The following is a 17,251-nucleotide window of genomic DNA, read 5'->3' as shown; positions in this document are numbered from 1 at the left end:
GCAAAACTGTAGAGGAAGACAGAAATGGAATACATCCAGCATGTTATTGAGAATGTAGGTTGCATGTGCTACTCTGAGGTGAAGTGGTTGGCACAGGAGAGGAATTCTTGGCGGGCCGCATCAAACCAGTCAGGAGACTGATGACCGAAAACAAAATTTTTAACTGCCACGTAGTGTTGAAGTGTCTCGGACAACATTGTTTCCAATGATTCCTCAGCTCTTCCACCCTTCCTTATTGTGCGTGACTTCAAGGCCAACATCCCTCTGTAAGGTGGAACTATGACCTCCGGCCGCAGCAGAGCTATTGAAACTTTGCTCACTGAGTTATTTCTTTGTCTCTTGAGTAAAGGCATCCCCACACACTTCAATTTGGCATACAGATCTTATTGGCCATTGATCTTTACATTTGCAGCCCTGGTCTTCTCCCCACCATCCACTGCAGGCTCCACGGTCATCTGTGTCGCAGTGATAATTTTTGGATCGCCCTGTCAGTCCTCAGCATCATTTGTCTGGTAATTCAGCCGTATGAGATCTCAACATAGGCTGTCAAAAATGCTGACTTGGATACCTCTGATTCTGTCATCGGCCTTAGCACGCTATCACATGAAGGTATCGATGGAACCAGAGCCATTCTGTCAGGAATAGGCTTAGCAGTCCCCTTATTTCGCAAAATCCCCGCCCCAGTTCGAAGAGAGTACCATAGTTGACTATAGAAATCACAGCCAATCTCCCACTAGCTATTCCATGTTCTGTGGTGTTCCCCTATGAGAATACTGTATCTCAGTGGACTTCAGAAATCGCCACAGCCATGACAGGTCCCAAGTAGGGTCTCCAACGTCATAAGTGACATCCATCGATGGAGCACCGCATTGCTTTCAGACACCTCCATGCCCAGGTCCGATCCTAGTAACACTACAGAAACAAGAAAGCTTTGAACGCTATTTTACTGCACTGGACCATGTAGCGTTTCTTTACAGGTTCTGGTGAGGGTTTGATACCTCTATGGGCACCAGTCACCCATACGTGTACCTGGTTCTTCCTGAATGGTGTTGTCTCCACACACCCACATGCTGATGCTGAACATTTTGCTTTGCATTACGTTCCAGCCTCTGCGTCTCAGAGTTATCAGCCTATGTATTTTCGTGTCCCAAAGCACTGGGTGGAGCAAATTCACGTACTTTTCACTAAACGTGACATAGTCCTGCTCCATTCAGTGAATGGGAATTCGTCAATGTCCAAGCTGCTTGTCCTGACACGGCTCCATCTGCAACCAAATGCTCAAGCTATTGGTCGCTGGCCAATGTCATGGCCTTGCCATTTTCTACTGTATCAGGAACAAAGGTGAGCTCTCATCGCGATGGCGAGATACTCTGATGGCTCCGGTACTGAATGCGGGTAAACACCCCCTTGATATGGACAAATATTGCCTAAGTAGTCTCTCTAAGGTTCTCTGCAAGTTGTCTGAAGGAAAGTTGAACCACTGGCAGTATTGATACCTTTGTCTCGGGGTCTTTTACCCCCCCCCCCCCCTCCCGCCAAGATCGTTCTACTGCTGACAATACCGTCTGCATATTGTCTGCTATGCAGCTTTTCGCCGGTTCCAATTTCCAGCCAACAAGACAGGCATCACACACACTTCTGTCACAACTGTAAAGTTCATCCACAACCACAACTCCACCTAGGAGACCAATTTTCAATGTGGTAGAGAATTGTCGTTTCCTGGGACTGGTCTTTGCCTTGTTTATATGGCTTTGCTATGTGAATGTGCTGTGATACTGTCCCATCTTCATTACAGAAATCTGGTATTTGGCCCAGCTTTGCATTCACCATTGCAAATTCTGCCCCCCCCCCCTTATGCCAATGTAGGGTCCAACTTGCAAAAGTTTGTTATTGGACCAGCTCCCTGAACTTCCTTGTGTCAGAGGCTAGGGTCTCTCCACTACAAATCAGACGCCAACAACTGCTAACTAACCATGAAATACACTTTCGCTGTGCCACTAAGAATCCAAACTACCACTTCCGTTTCCATAGTAGGGTTATCCACCACACAACAGCGGCTCAGGACTAGTAGTGTCACTGTCGCAGTTCACACACAGTGTCTCCACTCTGAACTAGCTCCCCACAAGCGCCTCTTGCAAGTGGCAATCGTGTACCCCTGCATCGTGTGTACGCCATCCTCATCTTTGTCTTGACATATCTGACTGAAATTTTCTGTTAATCCCTGCCCATCCCTGATGGAATCCCAGTTTCGGAAGTTCACGGTTTAAGGATACCAATGATAATATCCGCTGATGTCATTTCTGTCAGAGAGAGGGAGGAAAAGTTATATGTTCAATGGAATGAACAGTCTAATGAGTAAGAGTAAATCGAAGAAAGACGGAGGTAATGAGAAGTAACTGACATGAGAACAGTGAGAAAAGAGAATTGGAGATCACAAACCAGACGACGCTGAGGAATCCTGCTACCTAGGCAGTAACGTAACCCGTAACAGATGGAGTAAGAAGAAAGTAAAAATCATGACAACACCGGCAAAAAAAAGGGCATTCCTGGTCAAGAAACGACTGCTAGTATCAAATGTAGGTCTCAATTTGGGGAACAAATCTCTAAGAGCGTATCTTTAGAGCACAGTATTATATGGTAGTGAAACATGGACTGTGGAAAACCGGAACAGAAGAGAATCGAAGCCTGAGACGTGATGCTACAGAAGAATGTTGAACATTACGTGGATTGATAAGATAAGGAACGTGGAGGTTCTCTGCAGAATCTCCGAGGAAATGAACGTATGGTAAACAGTGGCAAGAAAAAGGGAATAATTTCCTCTGTACTTGAGTGACTTGTTGGGAGTAAAATCTGTACATAAAGGCAGAGATTGGAATACATCCGGCAAATAATTAAGGATGTAGATTCCAATTGCTAGTTTAAGACGAAAACGTTGACACAGGAGAGGAACTCTCGGTGGGCCACATGAAACCAGTCACAAAAATGACCACTTAAAAAAGATGGCAGGGTGCAATGAAGATTGCTCCATGCGAATGGATGCAGTCTATTCAACGGAATGTTGGGGGTCATTTTCCTGCTTGCACCAGCGTGATCTTCTCAATCGGCACTGACTTTGAGTATCGACCAGTGCTATCCTGAACACTCATTAGTTATGACTATCAAGTATCCCCTTTCTGCTCACCATGAATCTAAATGGTCGGTAGTCTTTTGCGAGACCCCATTTCACCTCAAGATCCAATTGTATGATCGTGCTGACCAACTGGTCGACTTTATGCTGTTAATTGGTGGAGGCTTATAACGCGAACTGATTTGCCCTGGTTTCTCCAAAAAAAATACAAACTTTTAGCAATATAAATCACCACGACTTTTTGTCTCTGTCATCCCCTTGCACTCCCCACCAGGAATCTACTGCTGTGTGTAGCCTTTACACTGGCGGCCACGCTGGGCTGATCCATGGCTACCACCTGCAACATGTGGATCCACCCCACTGTTGGTGTGATGGTGGCCCATATCCTACTGCACTGCTCTAATTGGGACACATTATGGCGAAACGTTAAACTTTCTGCCACATTGCCTGTGCTGCTAATGGAAGACGTCAGAGTGGCTGATCTGATTTTATATTTTATTCGAGAAAGTGGTTTCTACCACACTGGCACAATGGCCTCGTTGACCGCTTGAGGGACTGGATGGGTGCCCATCGCTTGCATCGACCGAGTAGTCACATGACTGCCCTTTCTCAGGAGTCCGACCTGCCTCCTACCCTTCCCGCCTTTTTAATTCTTATTCTTTTGGTGCTGTCGTTGGTTTACAGCATCGCCGTCGTATATCTTCTCTGCCTTACTTGTTTCCATGTGGTAATGGGGGGAGAGGAAACACCTATGCCGGCCGGAGTGGCCGAGCGGTTCCATGCGCTTCAGTCTGGAACCGGGCGACCATTACGGTCGCAGGTTCGAATCCAGCCTCAGGCATGGATGTGCGTGATGTCCTTAGGTTAGTTAGGTTTAAGTAGTTCTAAGTTGTAGCGGATTGATGACCTCAGATGTTAAGTCCCATAGTGCTCAGAGCCATTTGAACCATCTGAAACATCTATCAGATGCAGAGGGTTCATCTCCTATTACATAATACAACCTGAGGGACTCCTATTGATTCTTAGTCGGAGTAACTACCCCACCTTCACCCTCTCACACCTCTCTCAATTCTGAATATATATCTCTTGGTGTTACTGATTCTATTTTAAAATAGGGTTGTTCCCCCAGGACCTCGTAGTTTGGCTCTTTTAACCCCTCCATCCAATACGATCTACTGACAGCAGCAGTCTCTAACGTGATGAACTGATGTTGAAGAACAGTCACGCTTAGCTCATTTCATGCTACTTCAACTGTATCTCAGAGTTCATCATTTGTGGCGAATGGGGGTATGTCGCCTATCAGCAACACACCTTGAACTGTTTCAGAGAGTGAGAAATATTGATAACCTCTTCAGTCTGTACGTAGTAAACATTGTACATCCGACATAAATTTATTTTCTAGCTCAGGGAGTAAATTAATCCCTTTGTCTGACTGCACCACTTACTTTACCCCATATGCTTTCTGTGCTCCGCATGTTTCCCTTTCTAAATGTTCACGACAGGTGACAGGATACGCTTGGAGAAACCAAGTTATTACTGTATCAGATTGTCTTCGAGAAGTCAAGGTGATTTATGTTCGTTTTTATTAATGTGAACTAAGGGATGCTTTAATTAAGCTTTGTTATTGTACTATACGTCACGTTATCTAATTAGTGTTGTTTCTTTCGTCAAAACGATAGCGAGATAGACTTTTCCAAGTAGCATTGGGTCTACATTCAGCAACAACCTGTTCTTACACACTCCAGTGGCAATGTCCTGATAATTTTTTGGGTGATTAAACCGAGTTTTCTGAGTGCTTCTTGCGTTCCATTTATTTTTTAAGCTAATGTTGCTGCACGGCAATATTAAAGGGTCAATTTTACGAAACCAATTAATTCCCGACTATTGCTACGCTTAAGTTCGAAATTTTGCTCAAAGGTGCCTTTAACTTTCCTCTGTAACGGTGCAAAAGCGTGATACTCTGCGACTCCACCACAGGGCACGACGACGCTTCCAACAGCAAGGTGGCGACTCTTGTAAAAAAGAGGACACAGCTCAGACGTTCTCGTGATGTGTTAATGCTGTCAAACTGACTCTGAATTTCACAAAAATCTGCCCAATACCAATGTGCATGTGTCACACAATCACAAGGTCGCTACGCTCCTTCTGACCCACATTGCATCCCTTCCTTTAAAGCCCCGGCAATGGAGGTCAGGACAGCGACGCCCAGCGTTAAAATCACGCGGTTTTATTATGAGTGGGAAAGGAAAACATTCCAGAGACACTATCACTTGGAATCTGCACGAAAACGACACAGGGGGTGGGGCATAAAGGACTTCAATAAAACCATCCCTTAATCAGTCACTCTGAATTATTTAACATAGCTAAGCCTAATTCCAATACGCTTCGAGGTCTGTTGCGCTATTCTAGGGAATTAAGTCTTTATTAATTACGTAGAACCACTTCCGCATATTAAAATGGGCTTCACTATATATTTGTTTCAGTGGATGTATTTACTACATTTGTTTTGCTCATTCATAGTTGGTCAGTTATGGCGTCTGCTATCATATAATATTTGGCAACCATTTTCTATAGTTTTGGGTTACTACAACAACGTATATTACCCACTATTCTTTTGCGGAGCACATCAACCGGTATTAAAAGTCATTCGTGATCACTTATCATTCCCAGTACGAGTCACAATGGGATATTTTAATCAGTCGATTTGGCATTTAACATCACAGTACGTGAAACTCATATGACTACTCCGAAAAACTCATATTAGGCTACCCTTTCAATTCGTTAAAAATTAGCTGTTGTGATTTTTGCTTCATGTGGAGCCATAGTCACATAAGAGTTACTGAAAGATATAACTGTCATTTGACTATAAGATACGCTTTATTACAGGATCTTGATTTTAGCCTTTGGCCATTTTCATGTGTTAAAAATCTCAAAAATCATCTGACTTGTGTCGAAAACAGGTCACCGTTAAATATATGAGGCCTGTTCAGAAAGTAAGCTCCGATTGATTGCCAAATTGAAACCACAGTGAACATCAGAAATGTTTTACTTGTTACAATTAGCTACACCTTTCAGCTACTTCTCTACGTAGTCGCCGTTCTGACTTAGACTTTTGTCATAGCGTTGTACCAACTTTTCAATAGCCTCATCATAGAAGGCAGCCGCCAGTGCTTTCCGCCAATTCTCCACGCTGGCCTACACCTCGTTGTCTGTGTCAAAATGTTGTCTTCAAAGACAGCGGTTCATGTGACCAGAGATGAAACTCAGGGGGAGACAATTGCGGACTGTATTGTGGGTAATCTCACATTTCCATTTGAAAACGATGCAGGAGCATCTTCATTGCCCCTGCAGAATGCGGCTGAGAATTGTCTTGAAAAAGAAACAGCACGACAGTTATGTAATGTTAGCAGCATAGCTTCAGGCGAAATTTCTCACCAGGCCCTCGTACTTGGCGGCAGACACTATTTTCTAGACATCTTTACGCACTCACTGCGAGCTCAGAAATGAGAAGAGCGACGTGATGCTAACTGGGGTTATACTAGAGAAACTATCCAACACATCTGTGCAAAGCTTTATCGGATTTTCATAGTCGTTTCCATTTCGCGACCGATCGGAGCTTACTTTCTGAACGCCCCTCGTATATATTCTCGTTTATATAAACCTGATGACACGTAAGTCCTTACTTGTGCAACATGAGGTTTATGTAATTGAAGATACATATTTTAACGATGACCTGTGTTCCATAGAGGACAAATAATTTTTGAGATTCATAAACTTGAAAATGGTCAATCGCTGAAATGTAGATCGTGTAATAAAGCATATCATAACAGGTAACTGTCAGTTATATCTTTCCGTAACTGTCAGGCGTTTGCGACCCCAGGTTCCTATGTGATTACTGATCCTTGTGGTACGCTTGTGTGGCATCTCAGTTTCTAAGCGGTTTTTGAATCACCCTGTATTTATTCTCAGTTTTACCTGAAAGTAAAGAGGAGTGTCAAGCTATGTCTTGTATCTCAATCGGACATTTGTGCGGAACTGGTAGGCTTGGTGGGCCACCTAGTTACACGTCGAGATTATGAGCTGTTAATTCATTGTTAAGCATGCTGTATGTATTATCTAAAGATAAAGGGAGAAACAAGTAATGCATGTTTCATTTGATAATTTGGCTGGATGCTGCCATACTGCCGGTGGATTTTGATAATATGAAAAGAAGGAAGAGCGAAAACCAATAAACGGTAAGCTTTACAGCTTAGTATGTAAACACTTGTCACATCTGTTATTAATGAAGGCAACTGATTAACTTTGTTTAATATTTTCATGGTGTTTGGGAGAGTTTGAATTCAAGCAATGTACAGCGAATGGTGTAACACATTGTTAGACTATTCATCGATTCATCAGTGTTTAACTTTGGCTGGGAGAATTTTGCTGGTTATTGGTGCAGCGTTTTTAAAATCATGCAGAATCAGGAGCTTTTACTCTTGCTAAATGCTTTTAAATATTGTACATTGGTTTAAATGAAAGACATATTCTTATAGGTTTGCTCTTTATTAAGATTAGGAACATGTTTCACTTGGAGTGAGATTTTGGCTAGCCTGTTATTGAGTTTACTCTAGCCGCTTTTGAAATCATAGTCTGAGAAAGTCCTCGTTTATTTGGCATGTATTTTAGCCTCAGTATTGGTAAAAAAAAACCTTGATTATTTCAGCCGTAATAAAGGATTAAATATTTATCTAGTGAGCGCCGTATGATTTAATATCTGTTCTAGCATCATTGCTTGGTTTTCAAACTACATGGCCCAGAATGTTTCACTGACTTTCACCAAGGGGTCTTTGTGTAAAGCTCTCCTTTATTTTACAGTGTAGCGGATTATTACTGCAAATTCGAAGATAATTATTATAATGGATTTCATGTATGTTTCAGATCACTGAGGAGTATGATCCTCTCGGTATAATACCTGTTTGAGAAGGGAACGTGTTTGGAATACCGGATGCTGCGGTTACTCTGTGAAAGCTGCAAGAAAATTTGAGATATGAGTTTCTCGAAGCGTTCAATTTTCAAATAAGTGATGAGAATGCAGCCGGCTGACGTCGTCGACAAATACTGATGTTTCGACAGGTGATAACGCTGTCGTTTTCAAGGCTAAACAGCAACAAGTAAACGCTCAGCAAGTGAATTTTCCCGTGTCATCTCGGGCTTTGGCACATACGTCTCCAACACACGTGAGACTCATTAGGCTAACTCACCATTTACACGCTTATTCAGGACAAATCCACAACACAAACGTCGCCCCACTTTTCCATTCAAAATGTGGGACACGTACTACCAGAAGATTTCGCAAATGGCCAAAATCAACTCTTACACGCCACTTTAGGGACCAAGAACATACACACCTAAAACACGAAACACAAGCTTACACACTGAAAACACGCATACTACCCGACTCCCACATCTTCACGAAATCCCATGGTGCATTCTAAAGTCAGACGAGCACAGCCCAGAGGTACTTCACACACAACCAAAACAGCTATAGCCTGTTTTTTGACGAGGAGAGAGCAGGATTCCACGCAGAATTTAAGCAAAAACTTCCATCTCTATTTAGAGGGTGACTTGCTTATTTAATTTCAATATCTTTCTTAAACACACAGTCCCAAAAGCTAGCAGTGCATGCCAGAATCTCCGTGTTACATTCCGTAGGACGACCGGTGCCAGGGCAGTGTTCTGTAATGACGAATTTGCTCGGCTGTTGTAAGCGTGTCTGGTGCTTATGCCCAGTACACCGATCCTCCACAGTCCTTATAGTCTGACCAATATATGACATGCCACAACTGCTAGGAATAAGACAGATACCCGTCTTGTGCAAACAAGATCACCCTTAACGAAACATAAAGGACCCCTCATTTTTTAAGGAGGAAGGAAAACATGTTTCACACCATAATTATTTCCGAAAAATAAGCCCAGTCTTGTTGGAGATGCTCTCTGCGCATTACTCAGTTGGTGCACGGTTTGACGATAGCGCAACACATTTGTGATCTTTCACTGTATGCATTCTGAAGGAAAGTGACCTCAGGATGGGTTTACTCACCTGACTCTCAGGGGCTGAAAAGACGTGGGCCCTGTGATCCAAGGTGCCAAATACTCCTTCACGCTTAGCCAGATGGTGACAACTTTCAGCCTGTAGCCTACCTATAGGAAGCTTGACTTGTATCCACAGGTTGCCAGGTTCACTAACTTCAAGACCTGCAACTCCATGTTGAGTGACTTGCTAAACCCAGCGCTAGCAGCGTCCGCATAAACACATCATTCCCAGACAGTGTGCTCTCAAATGCCGTGCCAACAAACACATTCGTTTATTTCATTCCTACTGATTCAGTGCAAGTATGAAACATATCAGAAAATGGGTCGACTCTCGTGGCACTAATAACACTGGGAACTTATTCAGTATCTGGAAACTACTCTGTGGGAAGATTAGCTCCGAACTTCCTAATGGGCTGTCTGGAATGTAAACTTACGCAGCTTGTCTTCCGTAGCCAGTCAAAAAGTGCTGTTGCAAGAGCAGAATTTTGAAGTACATGGTGCGATGATATACTAGCATAATCAGTAACCTGTTTGTGATGATGCTAGTTTCTTCAAGTTTATTCAGATTCATGACTGCACATTTCAGTGGTCTAACAGGGAGCAATTTCCTCGTAACAGACAATAGTTTTTGTAAAGTGGTTCATAATTACACATTGAAAGACTAAGGATATTTTAATTTATTTTTTGATAAGCATGGAGTATGATATATTTCATGCATCACTTTTTCTCATACATGTGTTTCAGTTTCTTTTTTATCTATGATACTTGACTTTTTAGGAATTTTTTTGAGTTATACTGCTGCCATTTGACCATAATTTTTTTCATTTTATTGTTATGTGATCTATATCTCGGCCTTAGGCCGTTTTCAAGTACAAAAACATATTTACATGTCAAAAAACATCAGGTTGGTATGAAATACGTTTTTGTCGAAAAAGCATATCTGGTCACATAGGCCAGATTCATTAGTGAAAATGAGAACATCTCTAAAACACCTATATATATCGCCGACTTTCATTTCAGGACTCTGTACGGCTAATGTTGTATGAAAGTGCTAACCAATAAACAGGTATGTTTCTGAACAACAACTGTCAAGGACATAGATGAAGCGAATTATCTTAATTCCACGAAGGACAAGTGATGCGAAAGAATTTGTCGTTGTGATATGATCATCAGATATGTAATGTGTCATTGTGATATGATCATCAAATATGTAATGTGCCATTGTGATGTGATCAAAAACGATTTTTCTTTGTTTATTACGTAACTGTATTTCAAACCTGTTGACGTAACAGCTTTTGCAAACGTTTCTGTACATAGTGTTAGCAAGGAATCTAGGCTGAATATCTCTATGAGTAAGCTACAGTAAATTGTCACAACAGAATCATGTTCTAGATCGCCGAGTACGCTTACATACGGTAATAGTGACGAATAAACACACAAAGAAAAAAATGAATTGATCTAAGTGATGCTGTTAATCCAGTCCACATCCAGGGCGTGGTCGTGTGTTGTCTATGGCTAGCGTGTAGTTCAGTCATGAGGGCACTTCAGAGGTGAATGCCAATACACAGCAATGCGTCGATAGTCTGCTTGTAGACAGGAGGCCTTGTCTAGACAGCGTAACGCAGTGCGTATTCGAATTGATCGCGAGCTTCAGCGGTCGGAGAACATTTATGGGCCCTGACAGACCAAGTAATCAGCCGCGATTGGCCATCAATAGAGGTGAGTCGACGCCAATGGTACGGCTCCAATGAGCAAATGACAGATACGGCGATCGCCGCCTCGTCGCTAACTCCAGACGATCCTGCAGTAGATAGTCGTCAAACGATTGTGTTAGACCTGTGCTGATTACATTACGAGAATGTGAAGTACCTTTTTAAAAGATATAATTAAAGGATTTCTTGAGTTCAGTAAATTGCCTTGATTGGATTAATGCGAACAAAATAATGTACTAGAAGAGATAAATGTAATACGCCTCTGAACACTTCCAGCTTTAATTTTTTCTAGAGAGATTGAAAATGTCGAAGTCTGTCTCGAAAACGTTTGCGTATATTTTATTTAAGTACGTACAGTGCACCAATATCCACGCAACATTCCTGATTTTGCTTACAAGAAATATCTTATAACTGGAGGACAAAAGAAAAATGTTGAAGCAGCAAATGAAAATCACAGTTCTACTCAGAGAAAACGTCACCAATGCAAGGAGTTTAGACTTCACTGATGAAATGATTAGTGATAGATCGTGGAGACGCTCGATCGTTTGGGCATCAGTTAAAACACGAAAAACCCATACAACAGGATTTTTCTCAGTGGCGGCTAACCAACGAGATTAACATTTAACTGTCTGAACTTTTAAAAAAATAAATGTTTTACATTGCTTTCAAATTGTTGACTTCTCGTACATCTAAATAACACATACTAACTATTACTTCATCTTACTCTGCCTTCGTGTGTTTCTAACATAATAAGCACATATGGAACACAGGGCACATAGATGCATACTGTAAACTGTTTTTGTGACATTGAGATTCAATTATCGATTTCGTTTTTAAGTAGATTTTAATAGAAGAAAGGCAAATTTGATGAAAAGAATTCCTATAAACAAATTTATAACAACAAATGCAAGTTAATTTGTTGTCATTTGACATCCGTGTAATACTTCTAAAAACTCATTTTGTGCGAACTGTTGCTGGAATCTGTTCGCAGTACAAACCTACACACCTTTCCTTTATCTCAGTTTTCTTTTGTTTTATATCATCATATCTTATAACACTGGGAACACGTAGTTTGTATCCGTGTATAGGACTAGTAGAATGCTTCTAGACTTCTTTTACAGGCTTCATAAGTATACATACTTTCAAGAGCTTCTTTCTTAAATTCAAGTTCTGTAGTCCTAGCTCCTGTCCCTTTATTCAGCTGCCAGGCACTGATAGAGCCAAAAAGTAGATTCCAATATAATTTATTTTTTGAATGTTTAGCCTGCACATGGCAATGGTTTCATCCATCCTACCCACTCCGCTCTTGTGTTTATTATAAGCTGCAATAATCTGAAAACGTTATACTTTAACTGTCTTCTTCTCTGCTTCAGCTACTCCTGAACTGTACACCCATTTTGTGACGACGCATCATCCTTCCAAAGTGAAGATTCCTTTTTAACCAGCTCTTGATTTTAAGAAATGTGGCGATATTTCGGAACTCTATTTTCTCTAATAGTTGCTTTTCCTGTATTAACTTCTTTTCTTGGGAAAGACAGAACATGAAATCCTGTTGAGAAATTGTTAAAACCGAAATGGAATGGCAGTGGCTTTACTTCCAGAGTTGAATCATCTATCTTCTTAATGACTGGGGCAGTAGCCTATGGTGTATTTTTTGAACATTTCCTGCTGTTGTTTATTTTGTAAGATTTGTAGTACGTCTTATACCAGTACTAGCGAGAAGTTGCGTCCCTACCCGATATAACAGGGCACTATTTTGCCGGCCCCAAGACACCGGCAGTTGAAAGTAGTATTACCTCTATCCTCTCTTCTCAGAGTAGTATTTTGGTGATCCGGATCCTTCCACGCCACCTCCTTGTCGATCCAACTGCGGTGAAGATTCCTGGAATGCTACGGCAATTCTCTGTACTTTTCTACTGAAGAAACAGCAACGCTTCTCACAAACAGGGGTATATTTCGCACAACACTGTTAGTATTACTTTCTACAACACAACTGTTAATAGCTACAGTAATATCACTCTCTTGAGTATATTCAAAACGTCCGTATACGTATATTGTAGGACCTGAGAGAGAGAAAAAAAACGATAAACAATTTCCGCTGTTCAATTGTTCATTATGCCCTTGTTGGTGCGTCGTTTACTGTATGGCTCTCGAGTTCAGGCACTTGCTGCGCCATGGCACAAATGACTCCCGGACGACGAGTGGTTGTAATACCATTTTTACTGGTCCTGTCCTCGCCAGCTCCACAACTTCTCCACATTCACTGCATACAAGAAATGAAAACACTCATTTTACCTTTCCTACTACATTTATCCTTATTCAGTTTATTCACGAGCAACTCTTGACGACTGCCTTGAAATGGTGTGTTGGGATGTTTACAAATATCCCGAAATACTAGAAGCCTTATAAAACTGTTCTTCTTATGCTTATTTTAGTTCGGAGATTTTCGGTGATAAAAGGAAAAATTTACGAGATCTACGGAAGTGGTGGATAAATAGCATTGTCTATATCCAAATTGTGTTGTTTCCCCCTGAGAAAATGGTTGCACGAGGGTCTCCTAAAAATACTACTACAGATTCCCTATAATGCAGATGATGCTGTTGAACTACAAGTTTATTACACAACTCTCTTACTCTTTCTCATCAAATCTGTTATTGTTGCTATATAGCAGACATCTGAGAAACTCTTCAGAACAATTCCTTCTTGTGGAATTCCATGCTAAGTAATTTCTTGTGTCCAAACTTGGATCTCAGTATAACTTCTTGTGGGGAAGGAAATTTTTATAATCAATTAGAATAAGGATGCCAAGACAACATTTCATTTCTACACAGGTTTTGAAATTTTCCAAAAAGTGCACAGTTGTTTTACTCATTAACTAAGAATTGCATGAGATTACAATAAAAGAATAACTCGGAAGTTTCCACAACACAGTGTAAAATCGTGAACCAGGAAAAGGTTTGAAATCTGAAATAAGTGCAAAATGAACTGATCTTCTCTGCTGAGTTCTGCTTCTGCGAACCTGGTTATGAGAAGAGCTTCTGTGAGGTTTGGAAGATAGATGCGAGGTGCTGTCAGAACTTAAGCTGTGAGGAGGGATGGTAGTTCGTGCTTGGATAGCTCAGTCGGTAGAGCACTTGCCCGCGAAAAGCAAAGTTTCCGAGTACGAGTCTCGGTCCGGTATAAAGTTTTAATCTGCCGCTTCAGAGTGAAAATCTCATTCACTAACGTAGTCATATTTTCTGATGGTCGGACCAGGTACTCCGATAAAACAATCAGCTGAGAAAAGCTGAAATTGCCTGTGCTTAAGAACCCTCTCCTCCAGGAAATCCGAGAAGACAGCCCCCACGACATAAGGTAAGTCTGTATATAACTGATCCCTGGTTCAAATTAGGCCTACTCAGCCTATAAATCTGTAGCGCAGCAGCTTGCATGAAATCCGGAACATGCATTACAGACAAGCCATTTCGTAAAATGTTTTCCTAAATTTTCTGTAATCTGGGACAACTCAGTTTTTTCAGGTTGCTTGTTATTTAATTATTTTCATTAATTTGGTCATCCTTTCTGGAAATACAAATTGATTGAAATAATTTGCCTCTGTAACTCAGATTTCTAATGAAATTTGGTGTCGTGTCCGACTTGCAAATTATCAATTCTGCTGGTTAGGTGTTTATAGGTGTCTCCGTGACTACTTAGAGCATGATAGTTCCGAAATTTCAGATATAAGGGCGTCCTGATTTTACGACCGGTCGTTGAGCGCCGATGTCAATGTCGTTTGTGAGGACAACATTTCGCCTTTGCAGTCAAATACGGTTTTCATGCTCATAGCCATTCCTTCTAGCCTTCTAAATAGATCTGCTAATGGGTCTGCATATTCATCCACTTGAGTGGTAGAGTCTTCACCACCAAAGTGCGATTCTATATCGCTGTGTCCAACAGAGTCCGTGTTTGTTTTGGTGTAATTCCATTATATTAATCATTTCACTTTTAGAAAGCACTTAACATAAGCTATTGCAACAGTTACAGTAAGTCAAGAGTCAACAATTCATTAATAGAAGAACATATTAGAAAAACAATCTAATGTTGCTTGACCATATAGCACACGTAGCATGCTAAATCAGCCATCTTGTTTACAATATACTCACAGATTACATGATCAGCTAAGCACTGGAAACTTGTGAGTTTGAACAAGCTGAACTTTGAACAAAATGTAACAGAACAACGATACATAACTGATTCCTTTCCATTCCACTACACCGATAGAAGTTCTTTCAACCGTCTCGCCGGTTTTTTCTATTTCGTTTTTAGTTTTTTTTTACTTGTGACTAGGCGTATTGGTTCATGAACAACAAAAAATGCAATTGTTCTAATACCAAGAAATAGTATTGCATTAAATGCTATACATATATCTACCCAAAGAAAAATGTCTCCACTCGGGCGCCACAATGAACTTTATTTAACTATGAAAAATTGCTTCAATTGTATAAATTATCTGGTCTGTTAATGGAATAACATGAAGTACTATAGAGATAGCCATTAACGTAACACCATCTGAAAACTTTCAAGCTTTAATTTTTACTAGACAGACAAACCTTTGGATATACTTTTATACTTACTTCCAGTGCACCAGTATTTACGTAACGTGTCTTGATTGCCATACTGATCTTAACTTGCATGAAATAAATGATGACGTGCATAGCAAAAGAAAAATGTTAGGACAACAAGTCAAAATCACACTTAAAGACATCGCCACAAAAAGAAGCAGGCTCGACTTCAGTGTAGCAATAATTAAGGATAAAGTGGCAAGACGCGCAATCGTTTGGTCATCAGACAAAACACGAAATAGCTCATAGAACAGAATTTGCTTAATGCCGGCTAATCAACACAGCAATTCCTGGGGATTAGCACGGGGAGAAAAATCAAGCGTCAATAGCAATTGTTGTATAATTAAATAACATCATTACTTAATCAACATTTATTTACGTATTACGAATAATTAGCACAATAGTGTCAGAATTCGCAAATCAACCTTACATGTGATATGTTGAAGACCTATAAACACAAGACAGCATTATAGCCCTAAGTGGATTTCTGCTAAAGTGTGTTCAAAAAGGATGCAATGTCACAGTAAAATCTTAATCAGTTTATCCACAAGTGCTATAAAACAGAAGCTGACCAAGCAACTATGTGAAATGCAGGTTGTATGTGCCAGCACTAGACCATGTGATGGGTATGAGGGAAACATCACCGGTCCATTGTACAAACTTCCCCGTTTGGTGGGGACTAACCCAATCACGGCCGTCAGCAAGAGCAATAACGCCACTAAGATGGCGCGAGACCTGAAGTGCTTGGCGAGTGTAGAACGGATGCACTCAATGAGTGTGCTTGCCAGACAACGAGAGATTTGAACGAGACATGGTCATATGACTGCGTACAGCAAATATACTTCATTCAGTGTTTCTACAGGACGGGCACGATTGGAATTCTCACGAGGTGTAGCTTGTTTAGTAGTTAAGTCGTACACTAGAAAAGGAGTAAAATCTCAGAAGCCATGTATGGTGTCTCTTCGCCAAAATGGAGAAACAGATACTGAAGAGCCGAAGAAACTGGTACACCTACGTAATATCGCGTAGGGCCCCGCGAGCACGCAGAAGTGCCGCAACACGACGTGGCATGGACTCGACTAATGTCTGAAGTAGGGATGGAGGGAACTGACACCATGGATGCTGCAGGGTAGTCCATAAATCCGTAAGAGTACGAGGGCGTGGAGATCTCTCCTGAACAACACGTTGCGAGGCATCCGAGATATGCTCAATAATGTTCATGTCTGGGGAGTCTGATGGCCAGCGGAAGTGTTTAAACTCAGAAAGAGTGTTCCTGGAGCCACTCTGTAGAAATTCTGTATACGTGAGGTTTCGCATTGTCCTGCTGGAATTGCCCTCATCCGTCGGAATGCACAATGGATATAAATGGAGGCAAGTGATCAGAGATGATTCTTATGTACATGTCACCTGTAGAGTTGTTCTAGACCTATCATGGGTTCCATATCATTCCAAATGCACACGCCCCACACCATTGGAGAGCCTCCTCCAGCTTGAGCAGCCCCTGCTAACATGCAGGGTCCATGTATTCGAGAGGTTGTCTCCGTAACTGTACACGACCATCAGCTCGATATAATCTGAAACGAGACTCGTTCGAACAGGCGACGTGTTTCCGGTCATCAACAGTCAGACGTCGTTGATGACGGGCCCAGGATACTATGTGTCGTGCAGGCATCAAGAATACACGAGTGGGCCTTCTGTTCCGAAAGCCCGTATCGATGATGCTTCGTTCAATGGTT

This window comes from Schistocerca piceifrons, chromosome 5 (assembly GCF_021461385.2).
Source record: "Schistocerca piceifrons isolate TAMUIC-IGC-003096 chromosome 5, iqSchPice1.1, whole genome shotgun sequence".
NCBI classification, from domain to species: Eukaryota; Metazoa; Arthropoda; class Insecta; order Orthoptera; family Acrididae; genus Schistocerca; species Schistocerca piceifrons.
This window is presented reverse-complemented; position numbering follows the sequence as displayed.